Source organism: Canis aureus, chromosome 12, assembly GCF_053574225.1.
Source record: "Canis aureus isolate CA01 chromosome 12, VMU_Caureus_v.1.0, whole genome shotgun sequence".
Lineage (NCBI taxonomy): Eukaryota > Metazoa > Chordata > Mammalia > Carnivora > Canidae > Canis > Canis aureus.
This window is the reverse complement of record NC_135622.1, coordinates 32,957,516-32,976,707: the sequence shown is the minus strand read 5'-3', so window position 1 is coordinate 32,976,707 and position 19,192 is coordinate 32,957,516. Positions and strand designations below refer to the sequence as shown.

General features: G+C 37.4%; 1 long non-coding RNA gene across 1 annotated transcript in view; it reads left to right on the top strand.

The window, feature by feature from the left end:
- Positions 1–9,732: 9,732 nt before the first annotated feature.
- The window catches only part of LOC144280937 (uncharacterized), a 69,529-nt gene continuing 60,069 nt past the window's right edge, over positions 9,733–19,192 (top strand). Inside the window, exon 1 of the long non-coding RNA XR_013349385.1 lies at positions 9,733–9,848. This is a non-coding gene — a long non-coding RNA (uncharacterized LOC144280937). The remainder of the gene's footprint in view (positions 9,849–19,192) is intronic.

The window sequence follows — 19,192 nt, the reverse complement described above, 5'->3', positions numbered from 1 at the left end:
ATTAGGAAATAAATAGCACCGGGTATCCTGCTGGCCATATGATTGATCCAGAAAAAGTGGCAGTTAATATTCTTGTTGCTATGCATTGCTCCAAATAGTTGAATTTCAGAAACAATAAATGATTCTCTTGACTTTGATAAGATTTTGATATGGTTCTGCAGTCTCCCCACTCCTTCCCACCACCCCTAGAGTTCCTTCCCTTTGCTTTTTAGATACCTTGATGAGCACAATTTACTGTTTGCCACCACCAGAGACCTGTTGTTGAGTTTCCCAAATAGTTTGGAGTCCCTGACAAAGATTGAGGGCTCTAGCCTTAGCTGTTTCAGGAGGCAGTGGTGTGCATCTGAATAAACTTGGCTTAATCACGGCAAGTCATGGTTGGCGCAGTTTATCAGTGACATAACATCAAATGAATAAATGGCTCCTGGAAAACAGCTCATTCTAAAGCCAGCTGCTTTTATTGCTGAGCTCTGATTTCACTGTGATTAATGAGAATGTGTTCCCTCATCCTTGGAGATCAGAACAGCAGCTTCTCAACCCTCTTCCCTCTACCCCAGCACTATCTTGCATTAATCTATATGACTCAAGATGACTGCGTTTCATGAATACTCCTTGGCTTGGGAAACTCTCCTGCTTGAGTAAATAGGATGGTAATAATATTTGTATCATTTTAAGACTAAGTCTCCCTCTGCTAAGAGAAGTGTAGCTTCAGGATAACACTGGTAATAATCACCTCCCATCCCCCCAACCCACACCTCATATATTTTAGCACTCTGCAGTACCCTTAAAGGAATTCACTGGTACTGAAGAGGGGAGACTTTTCCTTCAAGAAGGGTTCTAGTTTTGCTACATAACTGGGGCCTGATCTCCATGTTCTTTGAATTTTTCCTTTGAATTTCCTCTGGGCTTGATCTTGTTGTGCTCTTTATTATGACTTCAGTTATGACCTAATACATTCTCAAATAAGACTGAAACAATATGGAAGCATAGAGAGCAAAACCTACAAGTCCCTCTCGTTTCTCCTTTCTCATTTTTGTTTCTTAGCCCAGAGGTAGCCACTGTCAGTGGTCAGTACGTGTCTTTTAGGCCTTCACTAATACATTGACATACATGCATCCATCTATATGCCTCCCATTTTATTTATTTTGCAGGAATGTGATCATTCCAAATATATCGAATGCAATATATTGTATTCAGCAATATATTAATACTCAGATTTTAAAAAATAAGGTATTTCAAGAACATAGAAAATATAGACAATAATATAAATATCCACACACCCCCAACCTAAGCTTTTTGAATGGTTACATTTTGCTTTACTTGATTTGCATATTTTAGTGAAGTTATATATTAGCGATATTGATGCTTCATTTGTACCTTTCCTTTTTCTATTGTCACTTCAAAAGTAATCTGTTTTGAATTCAGGGCTAATTGAACTCCAATGTGTGTTTTTATACTTAATATGTAAAAATGTTAGCATTATTTTGAACATAGTTGAAATTCTGTCAGTGGTGAACGGTACGTAGTCTACAACTTTTTTTTTTTTCCCCCCCACTCTCTGTTACATTTGTTCACATGGCCAAATAGAATTCTGGTTCATTTATATACTTCACGGTGTTCTATTGTGTGAACATACTGCAAGTTATTCAGTCATTCTCCCATCTGGGCATGTCGGTAGGGTCTCCAATACTTGCTCTAACAAACAGAATTGTAACAATTGCTGTTGGTATTTTTCCTGTGCAAGACTTGAGAAAGTTTCTGGAGAGCACTGACCCATGAGTGGAATTGTAGGGTTGTAGCTTATGTGCTATTCAGCTTTAGCAAAGAGTGCCAGATTTTTGAAGGAGTTAAAGGAGATTTTGTAATTTTAAGAATTATTTTTGTTCCCCACATCTTCCTCAATACTTGGTATTTTCAGATACTAATTTTTGCCTATGACTTTCTTGCTTTAACTTGCATTTCCCTAGTTGCTAGTGAGGTTATGAATATTTTTATGTGTATTAGGCATTCAGATTTCTACTTCAATGAATTGCCTATTTTTATCTTGCTAATTTCTTATTTCCCTAATAACACCTAACACAAAGCACTTGTTGCAAGTCAGGCAAAACTTATAGGGCTTTATATATAAAGTCATTTAACCTGAAAAAGAATCATATGAAAGACCTCAGCCAAGCTTATCTGGGCAGTTACGTGGGAGAACAAGGATTCAAACCCATGAAATCTAGTTTGAGAGTTTGTATGCTTAAACTATGCTATGGTGTCTGGGTAGATAGTCTTGTTCTTATTCATATTCTCCTCCTTTATATTTTTCATGGCTATTCTTCGCCCTTTTCCCTATGAGTTTTAGGATTACATACCTGCTAGATTTTTCCAAATTCTGTTAGAATTTTAAATTCCGTGGAAATTATAGTTTGGGAAAACTTAATACTTTTACACCATTGTTTCTTCCCATGAGTGAATGCATTCTTTCTCTCCTCTTAATCATCTTTGTCTCTTTAAATGATTTTAATGATTTTTAAAATAATCTTCATGAAGGGATGGCATCGCTCCATTCTTTAAATTTATTCCTTTAAAAGACATATTTATTTGAGAGATAGAGTGTGCACAAATGTGGAGGGAGTGGTGCAGAGGGAGAGGAAGAGAAGGAATAGTAAGCGGATTCCCTGTGGAGTGTGGAGCCTGACACAGAGCTCAATGCCACAACTCCAAGATTATAACCTGAGCTGAAATCAAGTTGGATGCTTAGCTGACTGAGCCACCCAGACCCCATTTAAGTTTATTCCTGAAAAATGTATTGTTTTTGATGCTGCTGTAAATAGTAATTTTTTTTTACTAGTTTATTCTTAGTTTCTAAATTTCTATATAAAAACACATTTGCATAATATATATTTAGTTTTTATGTAAGATATTTCCTATTTTTTCCCATTAGTTTTACTAGTTTGAATATAAATCTTTTGGATTTTCTAAAATCTACAATTATAATTTCTATGAAGGAAAGTTTTTTTCTTCTTTTCCAAATCTCATACCTTTATAGTCTCTTATGATCCATGTCTGATATTGCAATCCAGGCTTTACCTGTCTCTTAAAAAGAGGGAGAATTTCCCTTTTCCCCCCTCCATATTGTCAGGAATACTTTGCATAATAATATTATCTATTCCTTGGATATTTGGTAGAATTTGTTTGTAAAATCACCTGCGGCTTTTTTCCCCTCCCCCAGTAGGTAGATTTTACTCTTTCATTTCTTAAACTGTTTTAGGTTTATTCTTGTTTTATTTCTATTTTATTTTGATAAATTACATGTTCTTTAGAAAATTGTCCATTTGTTCAATGTTCACAACACAAAATTTCTCACAAATTTTACTCTTAACATTTTAAGCCTATTGAAAAATATATGGAAAACAATATAACAGTCATATAAAATCCCATCAAATTAGGTTCTAACTATTTGCATACTTGTTTCAGATCTCTCAAAGGAAGGAGTGGAGGAAGAACGAAATAAGGAATGGTGAAAATATTATAGAAATTGCTAAAAATAATCCTTTACATCCCATTTCAGTCTTCTTTCCTGAGATAATCATTAATCGGAAGCAACTGCACATTTATGGTTATTTTTAATACCTTTGCTATGTATATGCATAATTAAATAATATATACTATTGTTTTGTGTGGTAAGCCAGACTTAGATATATGAGAGCTAGAGGAAAAATAGTATTCAGGAATTTCCTGGGAACCAAATTCATCACTTAAAAAAAAATCTTTTTTTTTTTTTTTTTTAATTACATATGAATGTATCCTTAACAATATGCCATTCCATTTTCCTTAATTGGGCTTTGGTATTATGCTATGTGTAGTCTTCTGAAACTTGCTTTATTCATGTAACTTGTATTTCTAAGAGCCATGTATGTCTTCCACATAGTTTCATTGGTTTTTCATTATTAAATATTTTTTGTGTATATACCACAATGTATCCACTCAAAGCTGGAAAAGAACAAATATCTTTTTTTTTTTTTTTATTTATGATAGTCACACAGAGAGAGAGAGAGAGAGAGAGAGAGAGAGAGGCAGAGACATAGGCAGAGGGAGAAGCAGGCTCCATGCACCGGGAGCCCGACGTGGGATTCAATCCTGGGTCTCCAGGATCGCGCCCTGGGCCAAAGGCAGGCACCAAACTGCTGCGCCACCCAGGGATCCCAAGAACAAATATCTTTTCCAGCTTTTTGCTACTATGGACAATGCTGCCCTTCCTTCCTCTTCTTTATTAAAAGAAAAAAGTGTTGAATACTAATATGCCAGGTACTATTCTAAACACTAGGGATGGAACAGTAGACAAACCAGACAAAGATCTCTGTCTTTGTAGTTAGGTTATAGAGGGCAAAGAGCTAATAAATAAGACAAGTAAAACGTATATTCTGTTATATGGTAATAAATATTAAGGTTGAAAAAAATACTTGGCAGAGAAAGGAGAAAGGAAGTCCTGGAAACAGAGGAATTATAATTTTGGAAAAAAATGCCAAGGAAGTCCACACTAAGGAGGTGTACTCCTTGAAGACCCAGAGGAGTGGGGAGAATGAACTATGCATATATCCAGGCAAGGAGAATTCCAGGAAGAAGCAGCAGCGAGTTCAAAGGTCCTAAGGCAGGAGCATGTCTGGGACACCCAAGAGCCTGCAGGGAAGCTAGTATGGCTGTTACAGGGTGGAGAGAGAGGGTGACCAGAGGTAAGTTTAAAGAAGTATGGGGGGTGAAGGAGAGGGAGAGAGTTCAAGTCATGGAGGACCTAAGATATACAAGAACATTTTGGCTTTTGCTTTGAATGAGATAGCACATCCTTTCCCTTACCATTTCTATCAGGATCCCTTTCACTACAGTGTTGAGAAAATCAGTAGGGGCTAGAGTAGAGGCAGATTAGGAGGCTATTCCAGGAATCCAAGAATGATATGATATGGTGGCCCTGTCAAGGTATATACTTGATCGTAGGTGTTCCTTACAACCACTTTTTAAGGTAAATATCTTATTCCCATTTAACAGGAAGAAGTTGAGGTTCAGAGGAGGTCAGTTCTTTATCTAACTCTGTTCCACAGAAGTTATGTATTCATGCAGAAGATGACTTGAATCTATTTCTGACTTTAACTACTTTGCTATATTGACAGCAAGAGTTCACAATCACTGCAAAACCCTGTTGCCTAATTTAAAACTTAAAATACTCACAAGAGATCTTGCAATGGACTAGATTATTTGAACCAGGCATTTTGCAGAATGTGTGAGCTGTAGTGTTTTACCTTTCAGATATTCATAATACATAAGGAAGAGGCATCATCCAAAGGAAAAGGTAGCCCAAAGCCTGTGAAAGACACTATTAGAATCGTGGCTGCTGCACTTGTCTACAGGCTCAGCTTTCAAAGATGACTCAGCAAAGGCGTGACTGCAATTAGATTCATTGAGCAATGTCTGCTCTTTTCTGCTGACTACTCTCAAACTTTCAGGAACACCAGTGACAATTTGTTGCCCTCCAGGTTCAATATTTGTAATTGCCTATTGAAAGTAATTGCTGACACAATGTTTAATCAATAGATTATAAACAGGATTTTGTGTTTTAGGATTTCAAAAGCTTCTGTGGTCCTGGGGAGCCATTGCTATCACACAGTGTGGTTTTCAGCAGTGGAATTCACATGGTATGATAAGGTTGAAAGCAGGAAGAAGCTCACAAATTACTTGGTGTTTTGTCTTTATTTTATAGAGGAAAAAATGGAGCCAAAGAGAGCCTGTTTAAAGGCATTCATTCTTTTTTAAGATTTTATTAGAGAGAGTGGGCATGCACAGTTGGGGAAGGGGCAGAGGGAGAGAAGCAGACTGCCCACTGAGGGTGGGCCCGGGGGATGGGATCCACCTGAGCTGAGGCAGACACTTAATCAACTGAGCCACCCAGCTGCCCCTTAAGGTATTCATTGATCTAGAACTGAGCAAAAATGTTTGGAGAGGTGCTCCAGTGTAGTTCAAGGAAAACACTTTCAGACATCAGATAGACCTGTCTCTCTTACTGTCTGGCTTGGGAAAGTCAGTTAACCTTCCTAAGCCTCAGTTTTTCCATTAGTAAAAGCTAGATAGTAACTATCTAGCAGAATACTTGAAAGAATCATAAACATGTCAAAAGCTCCCAGGCACTGCCTGGTACCAGGTAAGTTCTAGCTATACATTTTGTTTGTTTGTTTTTTGTTTTTAGTAAAATTGTCTTAAAAAAATTCTTTTTTTTTTTTTTTTATTCATAAGAGACACAGAGAGGCAGAGACACAGAGGGAGAAGCAGGCTCCCTGTGGGGAGCCTGATATGGGACTCCATCCCAGACTCCAGGATCATGCCCTGAGCTAAAGGCAGAGGCTCAACCACTGAGCCACCCAGGTGTTCCTAAAACTATCTTTTCAAACCTACTTCTAAATTACTTTCAAGTCTAAGTCCAAGCCAAACCTCAAGCCTCATATACACTGACAAAGAAAGCAACTTTGAGCCATATATATATATATAATTTTTCACCTAGATATTTAGATACATATTTTAGATACATAATAGTGAATGAAATATTTTATGAAGGGCTTAGGGCTCCAAAGAAGAGGGAGAAAAGAGTGACTGGTATTGATTATACTTTCTTAAATTGAGGTATAATTGACATACAATATTTTTTGGTGTGCAACATAATTATTTGATGTTTCTATACACTGTGAAATGATCCCAATAAGTCTAGTTATGTCTTCCTACAAAGTTAATACAATATTATTGACCATATTCTGCATGCTGTACTTTACATCCTTGTGACTTACTTATTTTATAGCTGGAAGTTTGTAACTTAGTCCTTTCACCTATTTTGAACCCCACAATTCCCCTCACCTCTGGCAACCACCAATCTGCTGTCTGTATCTATGCGTCTGGGTTTTGCTTTTTCTTTAGGTAAGTGAAATCTCATGGTACTTATCTTTCTTGGACTTAATTCACTTCGCACAATGACCATCCATGTCACAAATGCAAGATTTCTCTTTTTTTTTAATGGCTGAATTGTATTCTATTGTGCATGGGAGAAGGGAGAGCGTGTATGTGCACACATATCTTGGCTATTGTAAGTAACACTGTAATGAACATAGGGATGTGTATATCTTTTCAAATCACTGTTTTTGTCCGTCTGGATATATATCCAATAGTGAAATTACAGGATCATATGATAATTCTGTATTTAATTTTTTGAAGAACCTCCATTCTGTTTTCCACAGTGACTGCACCAACTTATAGTCCCACCAATAGTGCACAAAGATTCTCTTTTCTCTACTTCAGAACATCCCAGTGAAGGGACTAGATAATGACCTTTTTCATAGAGAAACTGTGTAATTTCCCATTTTCAAGGGACTGAGATCTCACATGTGTACCCGGCAAGGATCTTTGCCTTGGTGCCACAAGTATTTGGAGTGTCTTGTTGTTTCTAAATAGGTTTTCAGTGTACTGTAGGGGATTTGATTGCCTAGTCTACCTCATTGCACACATTTCCTTTGGGTGCTAGAATGAGAAATTATCTAATTCACAAGTTCACAAGTTTGAAGTACACTTATCAAGGCTTCACAATAATATCCACCTTCTTTGTTCTGATATCTGCCTTCAAAACTACCGTTCACCAGAAACACCAAACATAGGCATGATAGTAGTGGATGCGTTTGATTTGTCAAGAGCACACAGTGCTGTTGGAGTAAGACTGAAGAGTACTTAGAACATTTTGTCTTTTCTGCTTTAAAAAAAAAATACTGCTGAATGAAATCAACTATATAGCTAGCTTAGCTAAAGCTTCAGTATGTATTTCTTGGTGGGGATGCTATGGGTTAAGGGCAAGAAATAGCTTTCTGGATTCAATTTTCCCAGAGTTCCAGGGGCTTTTAGGTACTGACACACACACCAAACCCTCAAGAAATATATGATAAACTAAGAGGTTGATCTATTGATTTACAGTGGGGCCAATGCCTTTCTCATGAATGGACTAATAATGTATATACCAAATAATGCATTTGGTATCCAAAATATCTTCTTGATGTGTTATTTGGCACACCAAATTAATGATCATAAAGCTGTTTTCAACTCGTGGAGTCAGAACAAAAGCAAGAAAATTGTCCTGAAAAATATGCTATTCAGATTTTTAGAGCAACATGATGAATTATGAACCATGCCTGTTCTACAAACAGATAAGACCTAGAAAGTACCTTACCTAGAAAGTATCTACCAGCAGATACTTGAGAAACCTCTGTGCATATCACTCAACTTCCTTAACACAGTCTCTCCTCAGATAGGTTTTGGGACAAAGGATTCCTTTATAATTTTCATTAATTGCTGGCAAGCTATACTGATCTGGGGGGTTTCCCAATTCTTCATCAACAGTGTGTTTGCAAACCACTTTTTAAAAGATTTTTAAAGATTCAATTACTAAGATTGAATTTTAGTAATTTCCTTTCCCAGGGATCACTTTTTCTTTAAATTTTAGGAACCAGTATTTTGAGACTCCTGTACTGTCTGATTGACCCTAAATATGCAAGTCCTACATTTGGATGTCATCATGTTATTTACAGGGCACATGCTACAGACTTGTTACTAAAGTAACTATTTTACTGATCACCACCCATGTATAAAACCAATAAATATTCTGCCCATCTTCCCTTTGCGGGCCACTATCCCACACAGGCTTCAAAAGTTGGTGAAGAGCCCTCAAATGAGTTATACAAAGTAAAGCAAAATGTATCTCTGAATCTTTTTAAATTCAAGTAAAGTTAACATATAGTGTTACATTGGTTTCAGTTGTGAAATAGTGATTTCCAACAGTTCCATATATCACCCAGTGCTCTCATGATAAATGAATTCAGTAAAACTGAAGGATACAAAATTAGTGTGTAGAAATCTGTTGCATTTCTGTACACTCATAATGAAGCAGCAGAAAGGGAAATTAAGAAGATAATCGCAGGTACAATGGCACCAAAAATAATAAGATACCTAGGAATAAACCTAACCAAGAAGATGAAAGACCTCTTCTCTGAAAGTTATGACATTGATACAAGAAATTGAAGATGACACAGACAAATGCAAAGCTATTCCATGTTCATGAATTGGAAGAACAAATATTGTCAAAATGTCCATACTATTCAAAGCAATATACAGATTTAATGCAATCCCTACTAGATTACCAACGGAATTTTTCACAGAACTAGAACAAACCACCCTAAAATTTGTATGGAACCACAAAAAACAAAAACAAACAAACAAAACAAATAGCCACAGCAATTTTGAAAAAAAAAAGCAAAGGTGGAGGTATCACAATTCCAGACTTCAAGTTCTATTACAAAGCTGTAGTAATCAAAGCAGTATGGTACCAGCACAAAAAAATAGATACATATCAATAAAATAGAATAGAAAAGCCAGAAATAAACCCATGATTATATGATAAATTAATCTTTGACCAAGCAGGAAAGGATCTCTGAATCCTTTAACTTCTAAAACCCAGTGGCAATGGATATTCACCACTCTTTCATCTAAAATAAGGTTATGACCATATTAGGAGAGAAAAACCGTTTTGTTGGTGTGCCATGTTTTGCTTATAACAAAGCAATTTGTATTTTAAAACATCTTACAAAGAATCAGACATCAGGAATATTTACTTAGTAACTGCTTCACTAACCCCACCTAAACATTCCAGAATGTTCTGTCATAGATTGTTATCACCCATTATCATATATGAGAGTCATCTTTTCACAGTAAAGACTAGAAATGCTAATAAGATGCAGTGAAGGCAGGTTTCTGGTCGGTATGTGAGAACTTCTCCTTTACCTCCCCAGGTGATAATAGAATAATTCTACTGGCTGATTTCAGCAACACCTGGCAATGGGTGGGGCATTTAGGTGTTTTAGTGGAACTCTACCACTTGATGAATCTCTCCTTTCTTTTCCCAGGATTAATCTTGTTATTCTATTCCTTCCCTCTTCTTGTTTCCCTCCCCGGGATTAAGAATGGAGAGGAGTGAGTAGAAGAAAAACAGATGCTAAACTCTTAAGAACCTATTTCCCCCTATCCCTCACTCACAGTACTTGGGGGTCTTGCTGCTAGTTTATCAGAATTGGTAACAGACAAGTTGGGTACTTTTAGGGCAATATGAACACAGGGCAGCCATAGTATTAGAGGAATATCACTATAATACCCCTTTCTTTCCAGGTCAAATGCTAAATTATGTAACATTATAAACATTTGTGGCTTTTAGTTTTTGATGCTAAGTGCAATTTCTTGGGTGTGAGTAAGTCTGGCTGAAGAATTGTTTTTATTAAAGAATGAAAATTTAATAAAAGAGTTGTGGCTGCTCAGTTCTGCAAAAGGGCCAGTGATGAATATTTAAAGTTTGTAACTGAACAGCTCAGAGACCAGAATAACAGGACTTTTGAGTATAACAGGACTTTTGAGTTCACTTCCATCTTTTTATTCTTGTGAGCATTTTCCTTTCATGAGGATAAAAAGGGATTCATTCTTTAATATTTTGAGACCATTGTTTTCTCACTGAACTCTGTCCTGTGTAGGCATTTGAGGAATGTGTATTGATGAAGATTTTTTGAAAGGTGATAGGTAAGAATAAATACTACATTTTTTAACCTTTGTCTGATGGAAGCCCCTCACATCCTAGCAATGTATTTTCTTGCCCTGCACCAATTTTTTTTTTTTTTTTTTTTGCCTCAGAAATCATAGTTCTCTGTAAAATATGGCAAAGTAGCAGCTCTGTAACAGTGCTCACTAAGAAGACAAGCAGCTTTATTGTGGCTCCTCACAGAAGCAGCCATAAGTAAGTTATAAGTTGGGACTGCAGAAAAAAGTTTTATGGTCTCATTTCCACCCATTCTTCTCTGCTGCCAACTCCATGCCCACTCCCATGTGAGTGCCCCCACTTTTAACCTCAAGATATTGAGCTCCTTGGATAGGTACAACATTGCTAGGCCTCTTGTTCCCTACCCCTCATCCTTCATGATGTCCATTTGCCTATTTCCCATCACTTCACTCAGTGTTTCTGTCATGTTCAAGCTGGGCCTCTGTGTGTTGTCTGCCCATGTTGGGGTTTATTATGCTCCTCTTGTTTGGGGCCAAAGTATCTTTGCTAGGAAAGCATCCCCTATATTATTATAGCCTGGTAGATTTTCCATTGTTTCAAGAAACCCATATGCTTTTTCCCTTGATGGAGAGATTAGGAGAGGCCCTGTTGATATCAGGTGTTCTGATTCCTCAGAAGCTGAGGTTATTAGATTTACCTTCATTTTATTGTGAATATGCTTTAGCTTCCTGGTCCATGAAGAATTCTGTAACCCAACAGCAGGATGCCTTGGGTAAGGGAGGAGGTGAGGTAAAGAATCTACATTTCTTTTTTGAAGATTTTATTTACTTATTTGAGATAGTGAGAGAAAGCACAAGCAGAGGGACAGGGAGAGGGAAAAGCAGGCTCCCTGCTGAGCACAGAGCCTGACTTGGGGCTTGATCCCAGGACCCCAAGATCCTAACCTGAGCTAAAGGCAGAGCTTAACTGACTGAGCCACCCAGGTGGCCTGAAGAATCTACATTATTGAAGATAAGATAGGCCTTGTGAGAAGCACCTTCAGTCCACAATACAGAACTAGGGAAACTTTCCACTGTGTGCTGGAAAGTAGGATCCTGGTGTGATATTTACTAAGAAATTTTGATTTCTTCAAGTAAACCATTTGGTTAGTTGTGGTTTGGCAAGGTTGATTTGCATACCAGTAAATTCCTTCTAAAAAAAAATGTCCCCCTGAAACATGTATGGTGTTTGTGGACTAGGAGGACCTAATATTTTGGACTTAAAGTCCTGAAGGCTGATGGAAACTTCATGTCTCCTCTCCATAGTATTTCTGCTATTCAGTGCTATGTACAAGTTGACTGGAACTGACATGCCCTTTTCCCTATTACCTTCTTTCCTTTCCCTTTAGCTATGAGGCGGGAGAGTGAATTTGTGTATGTTTGTTAAATTTTCTCAGTGTAATCAAAGCCATTCTCCTCAGATGCTTGCATACCAGCATCCATCAGACCTTTCCCAGAGCTTCCAACTGGCTATAGCATAGCATGCTTTTTTTCCAAGGAATCTCTGCAAATCATACTTATCATAGTGCCTGTGTGTGGTCCTGTTAACTAAAGATGGACTTTATTCTTATGTGTTTGTTTGATGGTTTTGGTAGAACAACTCCAACACTGCCATCCCCTTGATTTCTGTTTTTCCTTCCTTCAACCAATTTTCACTTGGTTATTGGCTTTCTCCCAGAAGAGACTTATTAGCCTGACTTTCTAAAGATTTTGCTCCTATTTCTCTTGACCTATTCCTCCTCCACCAATGCCACTACTTCCCTTTTTTCCCACATGTGTAACATTCATCTATTTCTTTGTCTGTATCTTCACCAACTCAGCTTGAGTTAATATGATTTTTAGAATTGAGAACTTTACTGACAAACTACTGTATAAGCTTTTCTTGAAGAGCTGTGTCTCTTTTGTGAGATAATAATATCTTAATTAATCTTTAGATGCCTGTAAAGACAGACTGGATCCAGTAGACCTAGTCCAAACTATTTTGAAATAGAAGAGCCTACTTGGGTTTTATGGTACTAAGCTCAACCCTTACATGTGCATTGGTCAGTATCTTTATGAGGTTTGCTTTGGGGATCAAAGCTTAATCAGCTAAGTTTTTAAGAATAAAGACTAATAGAAGGAAAAACTAGGACTCAAAGGGGACAAAAGCAGAGCTTCACACTTACTGAGAAGCCTGCAGAGTATAAAATAGAACTTTGAGAATGGTAAGCTTGGTTCAGGGTCAAACAGGATATACCCTCTGACTGAGAATGCTACAACCTTTGCAAATCTGCAGAGGCAGGCACACAAGTGACCTGGAACACAAAAGCCATCGGCGCATCCCCATCACTTTGTGAGAAAGAGGATGCTCAAGATTGGTAGCTGGCATAGTCCATTCTCCTGGGTAGATCTGTTTTTTCTTGTGAGTTAATATGCTGGGTTTTGGACACACATGTTTTATTTTTCCTTCAGTGGCCTACATGAAACAGGGTTTGATGATTCCTTGAAGATGATTTTGATTTGTAACCGTAACAGAATATCCTCTGGGCCCCAGCTAGCCCTCCTGTCAACACAGTGGTGCAGGGCTTAAACTGATAAGGTTAAAGCTCATTGATAATACATTTAGCCTCAGGTGTCAAAATGTCAGGATAATTAGTATTTGAAGATGGTGAGTTTTCCCTTCTTACTAATGAGATTGAAAAAACACTAAATGGGATGTTTTTGATGAAAAAATGAGAGCTTACATGAAAATGTAACAGGTTCGTAATCTCAATCATTTAAACCCTGAAATTGTGTTAATATTGCTTTTTTTTCTTTTTTTGGTACAAGTCATTATCACCATTATCAGATTCATCAAGAAATATTCACTGTGAACTAGCTTTGTGCAAGGCATATGTCAAACACTAGATACAGAGAGATCAGACATACCCCTGCCTTCACAGTGCTTACACTGTGGGGGGGCAGGCCCTGTGAACTGTGACTATAACCTACTGGGACTGCTTGTGAGTGACTTGGGGACTTAGTCTTCTTTGTGTCCATTCCATCATAACTCTTCAAAGAAGACTCCCATTTTTCTAGGATCATCATGATGAATCTATTCTTATCTATACTTCTTTCCTACTGTAAGATATTTTGGTATCTATATATTTCTCTTTGTCCTAGAGGGACAGTGGAAGTTAGAAAGATTAGAGGAGTATGGGATGGTGGGGTGGTATTTATGAAAGGAGAAATGTTATATAAAACAAAGAGAGGGGATCCCTGGGTGGCGCAGCGGTTTGGTGCCTGCCTTTGGCCCAGGGCGCGATCCTGGAGACCCGGGATTGAATCCCACGTCGGGCTCCCAGTGCATGGAGCCTGCTTCTCCCTCTGCCTATGTCTCTGCCCCTCTCTCTCTCTCTCTCTCTCTCTCTCTGTGACTATCATAAATAAATAAAAATTTAAAAAAATATATTAAAAAAAAAGAGAAAGTAATGGCTTTTTTTTTTTTCTGAATTGTTTGAGGATTATCGATTCTAGCTCATTGTAGGTAAACCTGATTACCCTGGTGTGAGGTCTTAGAGTGATAATAATCACTAATGATTATTATTACTAATAAGTCATCTACTTGAGTGTTCCTGAGACTGATGGTTTAAGTCAAAACAAGAGGAAAAATCTTGTTCTTCTTCTGCTCAAAAGTCTTAAATCACTACTCATTGCCACTAAATTTAGAAAATATGTTAAGAGAAAAAAAATGAAAGCTGATTTAGGTATAAATTAGGTTGTTTATTTCAGATTTTTCTTCTTGAGGTAGGCCTGTATTGCTATAAACTTTCCTCTTAGAATAGCTTCGGGAGCATCCCAAAGATTTTAGACTGCTGTGTTATAATTTTCAATTACCTCTCTCTTTTTTTTATTTCCTCTTTGATTTCTTGATTGACTCATTCATTGTGTCATTGCTTGTTATTTAACCTCCATGTATTTATGTTCTTTCCAGATTTCTTGCAGCTGATTTCTAGTTTCATAGCATTATGGTTGGAAAGGATGCATGAGAGACCTTCAATCTTTTTGAATTTGTTGAGACCTGTTTTGTGGTCTGACATGTGATCTATTCTGGAGAACGTTCCATGTGTACTTGAAAAGAACGCACATTCTGCTGTTTTAGGATAGAATGTGGGACGTTGGATGGTTGGTCAGCTTTCCCTAAGGCTCCTGACAATGGGTAGGGAACTGGGTTATGTTAAAAAGAGAGAGAGAGAAGAAAGATAGATGAGCATTGATTTTTTTTTTTTTTGGAAGAGAACTCAAAGTATTTGCTTCAAAGAAGCATCCCTGTATGCTCCGAAGTAGCTCCGCGACCTCCCATTCAAGGGCAACCCAATCCTGATTAACTCTGCAGTAAGCTGAGTTAGTTCTGGATCATAAACTCCTTGAGAACAGGGATAAAGATTTGTTCATAGACTTATTAATTATTTATGCTTTGACTGCTTTCAAAAAGGGCTTGAAATGACTTACAATAAAACTCTTAAAACCATGGTAACCAGAATCATGTTATGAAAGGGTGGGAATAAGATTCATCTTTTTTACCTTTTATATCACCTAGCTTAGTGCTTTACACACATACACAAATTCTTAAGAATAAATATTTAAATAAATGGCCATCTCAACCCTTGGCTGTGAGCATAAATTTTATGAAATACCAAGAGAATCATCTTACATTTAGCAGCCAGTGCTTCCCTGAGGAAAGACATCAGAGTTGCTTATCAGGCTAAGGTTGAGCAGATTTTTTCATGCTAAGGGCAAACAGTACAAATGATGATTGACCTTGCCATTGGCAGCCACAGATAGATGGATTGTTGTTCTTAACACTTTCTTTTCAGTGAGGCACCATTAGCAAAGAACCATCCAGACAGCAGCATCTACAAAACTCTACAATAAAAAATATATGTGTCAATTAACAGGGACAAACCAGTAATGTATACATATTATCTGTATATCCAAGGGGCTCTAGAAAAATCATTCTCACCTGCTAAACTGTAATTTAAAGCATCCCACATTTCCTCCTGTGTTCTTTAACCATCCCTACCTTCTCAAAATGTATTTCCTTGAAATGTAAATGAGTGACAGGCTTAATATACTCTTTGTTGGTGTTTAGATTTTAAGTAGGAGCAAAGTCTTCAGCCAAAGACATCTATCCAATGGGTGATATTCCAGGCACTTGGAGTTCATTTCTGATAATGGAGAACTAAGTCATTTGGGCCAATCTTCCCTCTGGGAATAGTGGAAAAACTGGATGAACTATGGAAAACAACTGTTCTAAGGCTTAACAAATTTGTAAGACAATGACAATTTAGGGATCAAAGATCTGGGAGAAGAACAAAACCCAAATAGATGAGGCTAGGCTTTAAGGGCTGCTTTCCTCAAGAGATTTCTGCAGGAAGAAATTCAAAGGCTGAGAAGCTTACGAAGAGCTTTTATAATCTTATAGGGCTGGTGAGACAAAGACAAGAGGGTTCACCAAAGAGGGAGCTGTGTCAAACTCATCAGGTTTTGTGTTCAAACCTCAAAGGTGCACTCCCTAGGAGGAAGGGTAAATTGGAAGTAGATAGGTTTTTCAGTCCTATCAAACCTTGATTGATTTATGGTAATCTGGAATTATGAACATCCCTAACCTAGATCCAGAAGCAAATTTAAAACTCCTTAACAGGAAGATGCTGTATTGCAGAGCCTTAAGTTTTCTCTACATTTTCCCACATAATATGAGGAAACAAATTTGTGACCACAAACCAAAAGAAACAAGAGACAAAGGAACCAGACCCACAGAGGATCCAGATACGGAGTTAGGAGACCCTATGAGACTTTAAAATAACTATGCTTAATATTTTCAAGAAAATAAAAGGTGAGATGGAGAGTGAGAAAATACGACAATATTTGAAAAGAGATAAGTGGTGTAGAATTTTCCAGAAGTGACAAAAACCTTCAAGCCAACAGATACACACCCCAAGCAGGATTGGTACAATGAAAACAAGATAATCAAGAGGAAAACAGACTAAAGATAATACATTCAATAAATCTGAAAGAATCCAGGGTGACGTGGAGGGGAGAGAAGAAAAGAACACAGACCAGATGGAACCAGTAGACAGTAAACAGTAATATGGTAGTTTAAACTCAAATACATGAGTAATTACATTTGAAGTAAACATGCTAAAAATACTCCAATTTAAAGACAGATTGTCGGGTAGATTTTAAAAACACCAAAACTCAATGACATGTTGTTTATCAGAGATCGATCTCGTAAAATGTATGTATACATTAAATATAAGAATATGGAATTTGAGACACTAAGGAGTTAAGTAAGGCAGGGTTTGGGACAGGAAACATTTAGTATGCCTGAAGGAGCTGCAACACAGAGCTGCTCTTCTACCTGTTGGACTGCATCTATAGCTTAATGGTGATTTATTAGGGCATTGGGGAACCTCTGACTGACCAGATGCTTTGCCCCAGATTGCACTGTGAGTGTTAGCAAGGAATATAGATTTAGGATTCCTCATCTTTTCATGATGACACAATTAAAAAAAAATGTTTCTGAAGTCTTATGTCATTGGATATTAGGCAAGAATGGAGGTAGCCGTGGAAAGATGGGGGATTTCTCTCTTCTCAAAATCTCTGAAAACAATGGGGTGAGCCTTAAGCAGTTAGATTTGGGATTAGCCAGGGGAGTTAACCATATTTTTTCAGGTTAAAAGAAACAGTGAATGTGTGGGTGTTTTGGTGATGAGTTTATTAGAAGAGTAGATGAGGAAGTGAGAAAGCACAGGAAATCATCTCAGTAGGAATAGGAAGAAGTAGGCCTATATTCAGTGCCACTTGGGGGTCCAAAAAGGGTCATCTAATTTTCTCCTTAGAATTATTTCTCCAGACTTTTAAATATGTTTCGTCTTAATCCTTGCCATGGAGAGAATGCCTCTTATTGGAGGGTAGGGGAAGCAATTTCAATTGTTATGATTGCTGTTAATAATAGAAACTAGTTTTTAAGATTTACTTTTTTTTTTAAATTAAGATTTACTTCTATAAAGTAGTTATTACTGTGATATCAGCCATACAGTTTGATATAATTCTTTATAATCATTATAATAATTGTCCATGGTAGTAGTATTAGCATGATAATTTTTATCCTAATAGGGCTCTGATATCCCTCCTACACACTACTGCTTGTTTTGTGTGCCTGGGGATAGAGGACATGAGAGGAAAGACAGCTTTGGTTTTAATAGAACTTCCTCTCTCTTCAGTTCCAGCTCATCTACACTTCAGTTTTAATTAAGTTCTGCTTTCATGTCAGTGAATGCTCCATCTAGTTTATTAAAACCATAAGGTTAGTTCACTTGGGGATTCTTCTAAATTGCGGTTGCTGGTCTTGGAATCCAAGACCATTTGGAACAAAAGGAAATCCTAGATCTTTATGTTCCTGGGAGGTAAGGCTACCCACTGCTTCTATACCTTCTTTCCACACCTCTAGTATTTACCACAGCCAGGCCTTCCTTGTAAGTTTGTTGAATTGAATCCAGAGACAGAGTGTCTGAAAGAAGGAGCCTTTGGACACAACATTAATTTCATCCATCCCATTAAGTCTTATCCCATATTTTTAAGGCACTAATGCACCATTTGAAGGAAACCTTCAGAAAATCTTACGAGGTAAAAATATTATTTTAGTAATAAATCCTTCACTCCTTCTTCCAATACATAATTTGTACACAGACTTTGGGTTGAAATTTTAGAATTTCATAAATTGGATTTCCCTAAAGTGGGGAGCACTTTTAACTTGAAATGTTTTCCAAAAGATGTTCTTTCCTTCAGGTCATTTACTTATTATATTTATCAGTATTTTGGCAAAAGACTAAACATTTTGAAATTAGATGAAAAATAGAAGGTGTGTTGCTCTTCTTTTTTTTTTTCATATTAGATACTGAGATCCAATAAAGAGAATAAAATTTTTTTTTTTTTTTTGTAAGAGAGCACATGAGCTGGAGGAAGAGGACAAGAGTGAGAGAATCAAGAGCCAAGATCAAGAGTTGGCACCTACTGAGGCACCCAGGTGCCCCCAAAACAATTTTTAAAGATTTTATTTATTTATTTAGGAGAGAAAGTGAGACAGCCCAAGCAGAAAGAGCAGCAGAGGAAGAGGGGAGAAGCAGGCTCCCCGCTGAGCAGGGAGCCTGATGTGGGGCTTAATCCCAGGATCCCGGGATCATGACCTGAGCCAAAGGCAGACGCTTCATCAGCTGAGCCACCCAGATGCCCCCAAATTATTCTTCATAATCAGGGTAAATTAGTTGATGTATGTTATTTACATTGATCCAACATGATTTCCTAATTTTCCTATCCTAGCTGCCCACAGGGAACCTGAGGTTTTTAAATATGGACCAATGAGATATAATATCACTTTTCCAAAGCCATCTGTAAATGAGAGGAAAGAAAGCCACATTAAATCGAATCCTAGTCTCTCCAAGCCTGCTCTGATGGTCTTTCTGGTCTTTCTGGGATTGTGGGTTGCTACTCACTGAGGTGTCACAGCATGGACTAGGTACAGCCATGTCCCTTT